The sequence below is a fragment of the Phyllostomus discolor genome, chromosome 6 (genome assembly GCF_004126475.2).
Source record: "Phyllostomus discolor isolate MPI-MPIP mPhyDis1 chromosome 6, mPhyDis1.pri.v3, whole genome shotgun sequence".
Lineage (NCBI taxonomy): Eukaryota > Metazoa > Chordata > Mammalia > Chiroptera > Phyllostomidae > Phyllostomus > Phyllostomus discolor.
This window is the reverse complement of record NC_040908.2, coordinates 167,469,577-167,478,307: the sequence shown is the minus strand read 5'-3', so window position 1 is coordinate 167,478,307 and position 8,731 is coordinate 167,469,577.

Here is an 8,731-nt window from a genome sequence, read left to right as displayed (position 1 = left end):
TTGCCACCACTTCCAGAACTTCTTCGTCACCCCAAACAGAAACTCTGCACGTCTTAAGCAACCGCTGTCTCTCCCTCCCCCTCCCCCAGCCCCTGTGTTCCACTCTCTGTCTGCACAAACTGGCCGGCTCAAGGTGTAATGCAATCATGCAAGTGGAACCTGGCCTGAAACCCAGCCCACAATTCAGGCACGTGCCCTGACCGGGAATTGAACTGGCAACCTTCTGGTTTGCAGGGAGATGCCCAACCCACCGAGCCGCATCAGTCAGGGCTCTCTATTGGGTTTGTGCCCACACTAATGTTTATTATTTCCCTTCTTCTGCTGGCGTTGGTTTCTTCTACTTTTCCTAGTTCTTTCAGGTACACAGTTGGTTATTGATTTGAGATCTTTCTTTTTCTTTTAATACAGGCATTTACAGCTGTGAATTTCCCTCTCAGCACTGCTCTCCCTGCATCCTGCAAGTTTCGGTATGTTGTGTTTTGTTCTCATTCATCTCAAGGAGTCTCCTAATGTCCTCTGGGCTTCCTCCCTGACCCACTGGTTGAGTGTGTTGTTTCGGGTTCTACATTTGTGAATGTCCCGGTCTGCCTTCTGTTACTGATTTCCAGTTTTATTCCATTGTGGTCAGAAAAGACACTTTGTATTATTTCACTCTTTTAACACTTATTGACATGTTTTGTGGCGTAAACATGCTCTATCTCGGAGAATGTCGCAGGTACAGAAGACAACGTGCATTCTGTTGTTTTAGGCGGAAGGCTCTGTGTGTGCCTGTCAGGTCCGACTGGTGTACAACCCTCTGTGTCCTCATTAGTTTTTCTATCTGTTTTACCCATGACTGCAAGTGAGGTGGGTATTTCTCCTTTCAATTCTGGCCATTTTGGCTTCACACATTTTGAGGATCCTTTGTTAGGTACATGTTGATCGCTGTTGGACTTTCCTGCTGGATTGAATCTTTTATCAATATGTAATGGACTTTTTTGCCCTGGCTGGTGTAGCTCAGTGGATTGAGCGCGGGCTGCGAACCAAAGCATCGCAGGTTCGATTCCCAGTCAGGGCACATGCCTGGGTTGCAGGCCACGGCCCCCAGCAACCTCACCTTGATCTTTCTCTCTTTCTCTCCTTCTCCCTCCCTTCCCTCTCTAAAAATAAATAAATAAAATCTTTAAAAAATATGTAATGGACTTTTTATCTCATAAAAACCTTTTTAAAAAAGATTTCATTTATTTATAGAGGGGGATGGAAGGAGAAAGAGAGGAAGAGAAACACTGATGTGAGAAAGGAACATGCATCAGTTACCTCTCATTCGCACTCCAAGCAGGGACCAAGCCCACAACCCAGCATGTGCTCTGACTGGGAATCGAACCAGCAACCTTTCGCTTTGCAGGACAATACTGGACCAATGGAGCCACATCAGTCAGGGCTCTTATAACCTTTGTTGACTTAAGTCTATTTCATCTGAAAATAATGTAGCCACCCAGCTGTCTTTTGCTTACTATTGGCACGGAATATCTTTTTCCATTTTTTTCCTTTTGAGCTCCTTGTGCCTATAATCTGAAATGAGCCTCTTATAGCTAGCATATCGAGGATTGTGGTTTTTTAATCCAATATGCCCTTCTCTTTGCCTTTTAACTGAAGTTTAACTGTTTATATTTAAAGTAAGTATTGATAAGAAAGGGTTTACTTTGTCATTCAGCTATTTGTTTTCTGTCATATTTTTCTGCTCTTAAGCTTCTCCAATGCTGTTTTTTTGTATTTAGTTGATTTTTTTATAGAAAACTACTTTGATTTTCTTCTTTTTTCTTTTCCATATATTTTAAGTTATTTTCTTAGTGATTACCTTGAGGATTACAATTAACATCTGATAACAACCAAGTTTGAATATACAAACTTTATTTCTTTTTTTAAGGATTTTATTTATTTATTTTTAGAGACAGGAAGGGAGGGAGAAAGAGAGACAGAGAAACATCAAGGTGTGGTTGCCTCTCACGTAGCCCCCACTGGGGACATGGCCTGCAACCCAGGCACGTGCCCTGACTGGGAATCAAACCTGCGATGCTTTGGTTAGAAGCCCGCGCTCAATCCACTGAGCTACACCAGCCAGGGCTGAACTTTATTTCAACAGTATACCGACACTCTGCTCCTATACATCCCTACCCCTTCCCTTTCATATTGTTATTGCCACAGATTATATCTTTATACATAGCCTATTAACATAGATTTATAATATTATTTTATGCACTTGTCTTTTAAATCATATAAGAAAAATAGGTGAGCCCTGGCTGGTGTGGCTTAGTGGACTGAGTGTCACCGGCCTGTAAACCAACGGGTTGCTGGTTCGATTCCCAGTCAGGGCACATGCCTGGGTTGCGGGCCAGGTCCCTGGGGGGGGGGGGGTGCATGAGAGGCAACCACACCGGGATGTTTTTCTCCCTCTCCTTCTCCATCCCTTCCCCTCTCTCTAAAAATAAATAAATAAAAATATTTTTAAAAAGAAAAAACAGCTGAGTTATCAATCAAAAATACAATAATACTGGCTTGTATTTTTGCCTGTGTGGTTACCAATGTTCTTTATTTCTTCATACTGCTTTGAGCCATGGTCTGGTACCTTTTCATTTCAGCTTGAAGGAGTCCCTTTAACATTTCTTTTTGGGAAGGTCTACAGGTAATAACTCCCTCTGCTTTTGTTTATCTGGAAATACCTTAATTTCACCTTCATTCTTTGAAGGATAGCTTTGCCAGATATAAAATTTGTTTTTTTTAATTTTTAAAAAAGATTGTGTTTATTTGTTTTTAGAGAGAGAGGAAGGGAGGAAGAGAGGGAAAGAAACATCAATGTGTGGTTGCTTCTCATGCACCACCTACTGAGCACCTGGCCCGCAACCCAGGCACGTGCCCTGACTGGGAATCGAACCAGCAACCTTTTGGTTCGAAGGCTGGCACTCAATCCACTGAGCCACACCAGCCAGGACAAGATATAAGATTCTTTTTTAAAATAGATTTTATTGATTATGCTATTACAGTTGCCCATTTCTCCCCTTCATTCCCCTCCATCCTGCACACCCCCCTCCCACCCACATTCCCCCCTTTAGTTCATGTCCATGTGTCATAAGTTCTTTAGCTTCTATATTTCCTATACTATTCTTGCCCTCCCTCTATTTTCCACCTACCATCCATGCTACTTATTCTCCATACTTTTCCCTCTCTCCCCTCTTCCCACTCCCCTGCTGATAACCCTCCATGTGATCTCCATTTCTGTGGTTCTGTTCCTGTTCTAGTTGTTTGCTTAGTTTGTTTTTGGTTTTGCTTTAGGTGTGGTTGTTAATGATTGTGAGTTTGCTGTCATTTTACTATACATGTTTTTTATCTTCTTTTTATTAGATAAGCCCCTTCCCTTTAACATTTCATAAAATAAGGGCTTGGTGATGATGAACTCCTTTAACTTGACCTTATCTGAGAAGCATTTTATCTGTCCTTCCATTCTAAATGAAAGCTTTGCTGGACAGAGCAATCTTGGATGTAGGTCCTTGCCTTTCATGACTTGGAATACTTCTTTCCAGCCCCTTCTTGCCTGCAAGGCCTTTTTTTGAGAAATCAGCTGACATTCTGATGGGAACTCCTTTATAGGTAACTGTCTCCTTTTCTCTTGCTGCTTCTAGGATTCTCTCCATTTTTACCTTGGCTAATGTAATGATGATGTGCCTTGGTGTGTTCCTCCTTGAGTCCAACTTCTTTGGGACTCTCTGAGCTTCCTGGACTTCCTGGAAGTCTATTTCCTTTGCCAGATTGGGGAAGCTCTCCTTTATTATTTGTTCAAATAAGTTTTCCACTTGTTGCTCTTCCTCTTCCCCTTCTGGTACCCCTATAAATTGGATGTTGGAACGTTTAAAGATGTCCTGGAGGTTTCTAAGCCTCTCCTCATTTTTTTGAATTCTCTTTTCTTCATTCTTTTCTGTTTGGTTGTTTCTTCCTTTCTTCTGGTCCACTCTATTGTTTTGAGTCCTGGTTTCCTTCCCATCACTATTTAAATACATAACCCTGTGCATTTTCCTTCATTTCACTCAGTGTAGCCTTCAGTTTTTTCATCAAATTTGTGACCTAATTCAACCAATTCTGTGAGCATCCTGATCACCAGTGTTCTGAGCTGTGCATCTGATAGGTTGGCTATCTCTTAGTCGCTTAGTTGTATTTGCTGTGCAACTTTGATCTGTTCTTCAGCTTGAGCCTTTTTTTTTTGTCTTGTCATGCCTGTGACATATGAGGGGCAGAGCCTTAGATGTTCACCAGGGGGTGGCAACCTACTTGCTGGGTTGTGATGCAGTATGTGGGGGCGGGATCCAAGAGGGAACAATGGTGCTTGCTCTGCTCTCCGTTGGACTTCAGTCCCTTCTGCTGATTCCCCCGAGCAAACTGGGCCTTTCTGGTGCTGATTCCCGGGTGGGTGGGCTTGTGCACATTCTAGGACCCTGTGGGTCTCTCCAACGAACTCTCCTGTGAGGCTGGGAGTCTCTCCCTGTACCTCAACTCCCACAGGTGTTTTCAATCAGTGCCCTGAGGCTCTATTTCCCAGCACTGGGACCCTGGGCTACATGCAGTGCTTCGCTTCACAATCACCACCTTGCTGGGTCTGCCGATTGTCACCCCGCACCCAGGGTCTGCCCGCTGAGGTCTTGCACACCCGGGATGCTTTATGCCGGTCCCACCACTCTTTGTGACTCAGCCCCTCTCTGCTCTGCTACCCAACTCTGCCCCTCCTACTGGTCTGGATGAACGTGTCTATTTTAAATCCTTGGTTGTTCGACTTCCATACAGTTCCATTTCTGTCAGTTCTGGTTGTTATTCTGTTTCTAAATTGTTGTTGTCCCTATCTTGGTTGTGGGAGAAGGCACAGTGTGTCTACCTACACCTCCATCTTGGATGGAAGTCGAGATATAAGATTCTTGATTGATATGTTTTTTTCCTTTTAAGACGTTAATTAAATATGTCATCCCCCTGCTATCTAGCCTCCACAGTTTCTGAGGATAAGTCAGCTGTTAATCTTATTTAGGATGCCTTGTATCAGTAAGTTGCTTCTCTTTGCTGCTTCCAAATTTCTCTCTTTGTCTTTGGATTTTGACAATGTTATTGTAATGTGTCTTAGTGTGGATCTCTTTAGGTTTATACTGCTTGGGATTTATGGAGCTTCTTGGAAAGGTATTTTCATATTGTCTTCAGATTTGGGAAGTTTCAGCCATTATACCTTCAAATACTTTTCCGCCTCTTTCCCACTCTCTCTCCTCCTTCTTGGACCTTTACAATGCTTATGTTGGTGGGCTCGGTGGTGCCCTAGAGTTTCCTTAGGTTCTGTTCGTTTTTATTTATTCTTTTTTTCTGCCCCTCAGACTGAATATTTCAACTGTCTTATTTTTAAGGTCATTGATTCTTTCTTCTGTCTACACAAGTCCACTACCGAACACCTCTAGTAGATTTTTTTTAAATTTTTCTTTTAACTATTATACTTTTCAGCTCTGAATTTTTTGGTTTCTTTTTGTATAGAAGATAAAGATATATTTTCTATATCTTTATTAATTTTCACATTTTCTCCAAACATTGTTTTCCTAACTTCACTTAGTTCTTTGTCCTAAATTCCCTTCAGCAAATCAAACATATTTAGGACAATTAATTTAACGCTTTTGACTGTCAACTTCAATGTGTAAGCTTCCTTAGAGATGTTTTCTGTCAAGTTCTTTTTTTTTCATGTTTATCTGCATGTTCTCTTTTTAAAGTAAGTGTCAATCATTTCATTTTATAAGACTTTATTTATTTACTTTTAGAGAGGGGGAAGGGAGGGAGAAAGATAAACATCAATGTTTGGTTGCCTCTCCAGCGCCCCCTACTGGGGACCTGGCCCTCAACCCAGGTACATGCCCTGGCTGGGAATTGAACCAGCAACACTTTGGTTCACAGCCCACGCTCAATCCACTGAGCCACACCAGCCAGGGCTGCACATTCTTTTTTTTATTCTCATCTGAGGATATGTTCATTGATTCCAGAGAGAGAGGAAGGCTGAGAGGGAGAGAGAGAAAGAAGCCCCAATGTGAGAGAGAGACTTGATTGGTTGCCCCCATAGGTGCCCCGACTGGGGATCAGACCTGCAACCCAGGTATGTGTCCTGACCAGGAACAAACCTGCAGTTCTTTGGAACAGGACAATGCTCCAACCAACTGAGCCACCTGGCCATGGCTATTTGCATGTTTTACAATCTTGGTTGAGAACCGGACATCCTGAATACAGCCCAATAATGCAGTAAATCTGTAAGTCTGATTCTCCCACTGGTCAGGGATGGCTGAGTTTTGTTTGTTGAAGGCTGGAGCGGCCCACCTGTGACTTTCCCAAACCATTCTTGCAAAGTTACTGTGTGCTCACAGAGGTTTCTGTTCCATTAAATCTGTGGTTAGCCTGACAAAGAGTTTTCTCAAATGCCTGCCAAAAATAAATGAAGGTTCTGTCTCTTTAAATCTCCCACTAGATCCTGCCAGGGGAAGCTGCTGCAGCCCAGAGGGCCACATCTGCTCCTTCCTCCATCGCTGTGGGGGGACTGAGGAGCAGGGGGTGGTCGCTGGTCAGTGCACCCTCCTCTCCGGCCACAGCACAGCAGCCTCTCCCCTTGTTAAACATTCCTCTGGTTGTCATAAATGGTCAGTCAAGGTCCAGACTTCCAAACTGGGGGAGGCTAGTCACTCTTTCCAGCTTCATCTTCGCTTCAGTGGGGGGGTCCGCTCCGAGAGTTTCCCACGCTGGCAGCCTGTGTGCCGTCGCCAGTTCATGAACTAGAACCACTTACCTGTGACCGTGCACATCCCGCCACCTTTGCTGCATCCTACTGGTCAGAAGAAGCAAGTCACGGGTCCTGCCCACACTCACGGGGCAGGGGCCACGTAGGTTCTGAACACCGGGCGTCTGGGACCGTGGAGCGGCCTCTGTCGTGCCTACTGGGCAATCTGCTATTTCTGAATGAACACACATAGGAATGCCTGTGAAGGAGTGGGGAAGTTTTGGAAGAAGATGCCCTGAACTCTTCATAATGGAAGGAGGGGACAAGAATTGTTTTCAGGGGATGGGAAAAGTCAGAAGGTAAATGCTTGTCTTTTGAGAGAAAATAAATTTACGTATTAATGAAAATGACTGGAGAACTGTGAGTGTCTCCTTCAGAGTGGAGATAAATATCCGTGTTTGCACTGAGCCTGGTGTTCTTCAGGAAGAAGGAAATGTCTATTAGCTCGAGAATTTCCAGTGATTCCCTTTGCTCCAAATATCCTCAGGGACCTGCTGGGGAGTGCGAACAGAGGAGCAGAAAACAGGTGGTCGAATGCTTAAAAGTTAGACCTCCCTTCCACTTGCCTTTTCTTCCCCTTCCCATTTCTAACCTCGGTCCGAAACCCATCGGGCAGGGCAGAAAGTGGAAGCTGTTCACAGAGGTGGAGGAGAGGCTGGGAGGCCCCGGAGTGGGGTGAATGGTGGGGCCAGCACTGGGCAGGGCAGGGCAAGGGAGGCGGTCTGTCTGGGTGAAAATGTTAGGCAGTTGTCAAAAAAAATAGTAATGAAGACAAGATGTAATTATTTAAAAATATCAGCCCTGGCTGGTGTGGCTCAGTGGACTGAGCGCTGGCCTGCAAACCAAAGGTTCCCTGGTTCGATTCCCAGTCAGGGCACATGCCTGGGTTGTAGGCCACGTCCCTGGTGGGGGTGTAGGAGAGGCAACCACACACTGATATTTCTCTCCCTCTCTTTCTCCCTCCCTTCACTTCTCTCTAAAAACAAACAAATAAATAAATAAATAAAGTCTTTAAAAAATTAAAACATCAAAATGAGGGCAAAACATCTGTAAAGAAGGCCCTGGCTGGCGTAGCTCAGTGGACTGAGTGCGGGCTGTGAACCAAAGTGTCACAGGTTCGATTCCCAGTCAGGGCACACGCCTGGGTTGCAGGCCATGACCCCCAGCAGCCGCACATTGATGTTTCTCTCTCTCTCTCTATCACCCTCCCTTCCCTCTCTAAAAATAAATAAGTAAAACCTTTTTAAAAATCTGTAAAGAGCAAAATATTAAACTCAGGATCAGTATTACCGATTTTTCTTTGGCCTCCAGCACTAACGCGAGTCAGCACCACGCCGGTGGCTGGCTGTCCTTCAAGAGTGCGCTCATGCGGGGCGTGGCCTGATCTGGCTGAGGTCCTTGAGGCGTCCACACGGGGAGCAGCTCAGCACGGGGCGTCAGAGCCTGACTGAGGGGTGTCCACACAGGAGGCAGCTCGGTGCAGAGTGTCAAGGCCCCGGAGAGATAAAGTCGCGCCCACAGAGTAGCAGCCAGGTGCAGGCGCGGGCCCCAGCAAAGGGGAGGAGGGTGTTCCCAAAGGAAGGAAGACCAGTGCAGGGAGCCAGAGCCCAGAGGGTTGAGCAGAGCTTCACAGTGTCTGCGTGTGTCCCGACAGCGGTGGTCAGGGTCCGAGGGCGGGGCGGGGGTGTGTGGCGAGAGGGCGTGGGGTCGCGGTAGCTAAGTCAGGCGGGTGGGTGGTGCTGGTGGGCGGGCCTTCCCTCTCCCTACTGACGTGTCACCACCCTTCCGCCATCACTGAGAGCGGGGTGTGAGCTCTCCGGGTAATTGTGGGTTTGCCCCTTCCCTCTTCCAGTTCTTTCACTTCTTGCTTCATGTATTTGGAACTTCTGTTGCTTGCTGTGTAAACATCAGGGGCTGCAA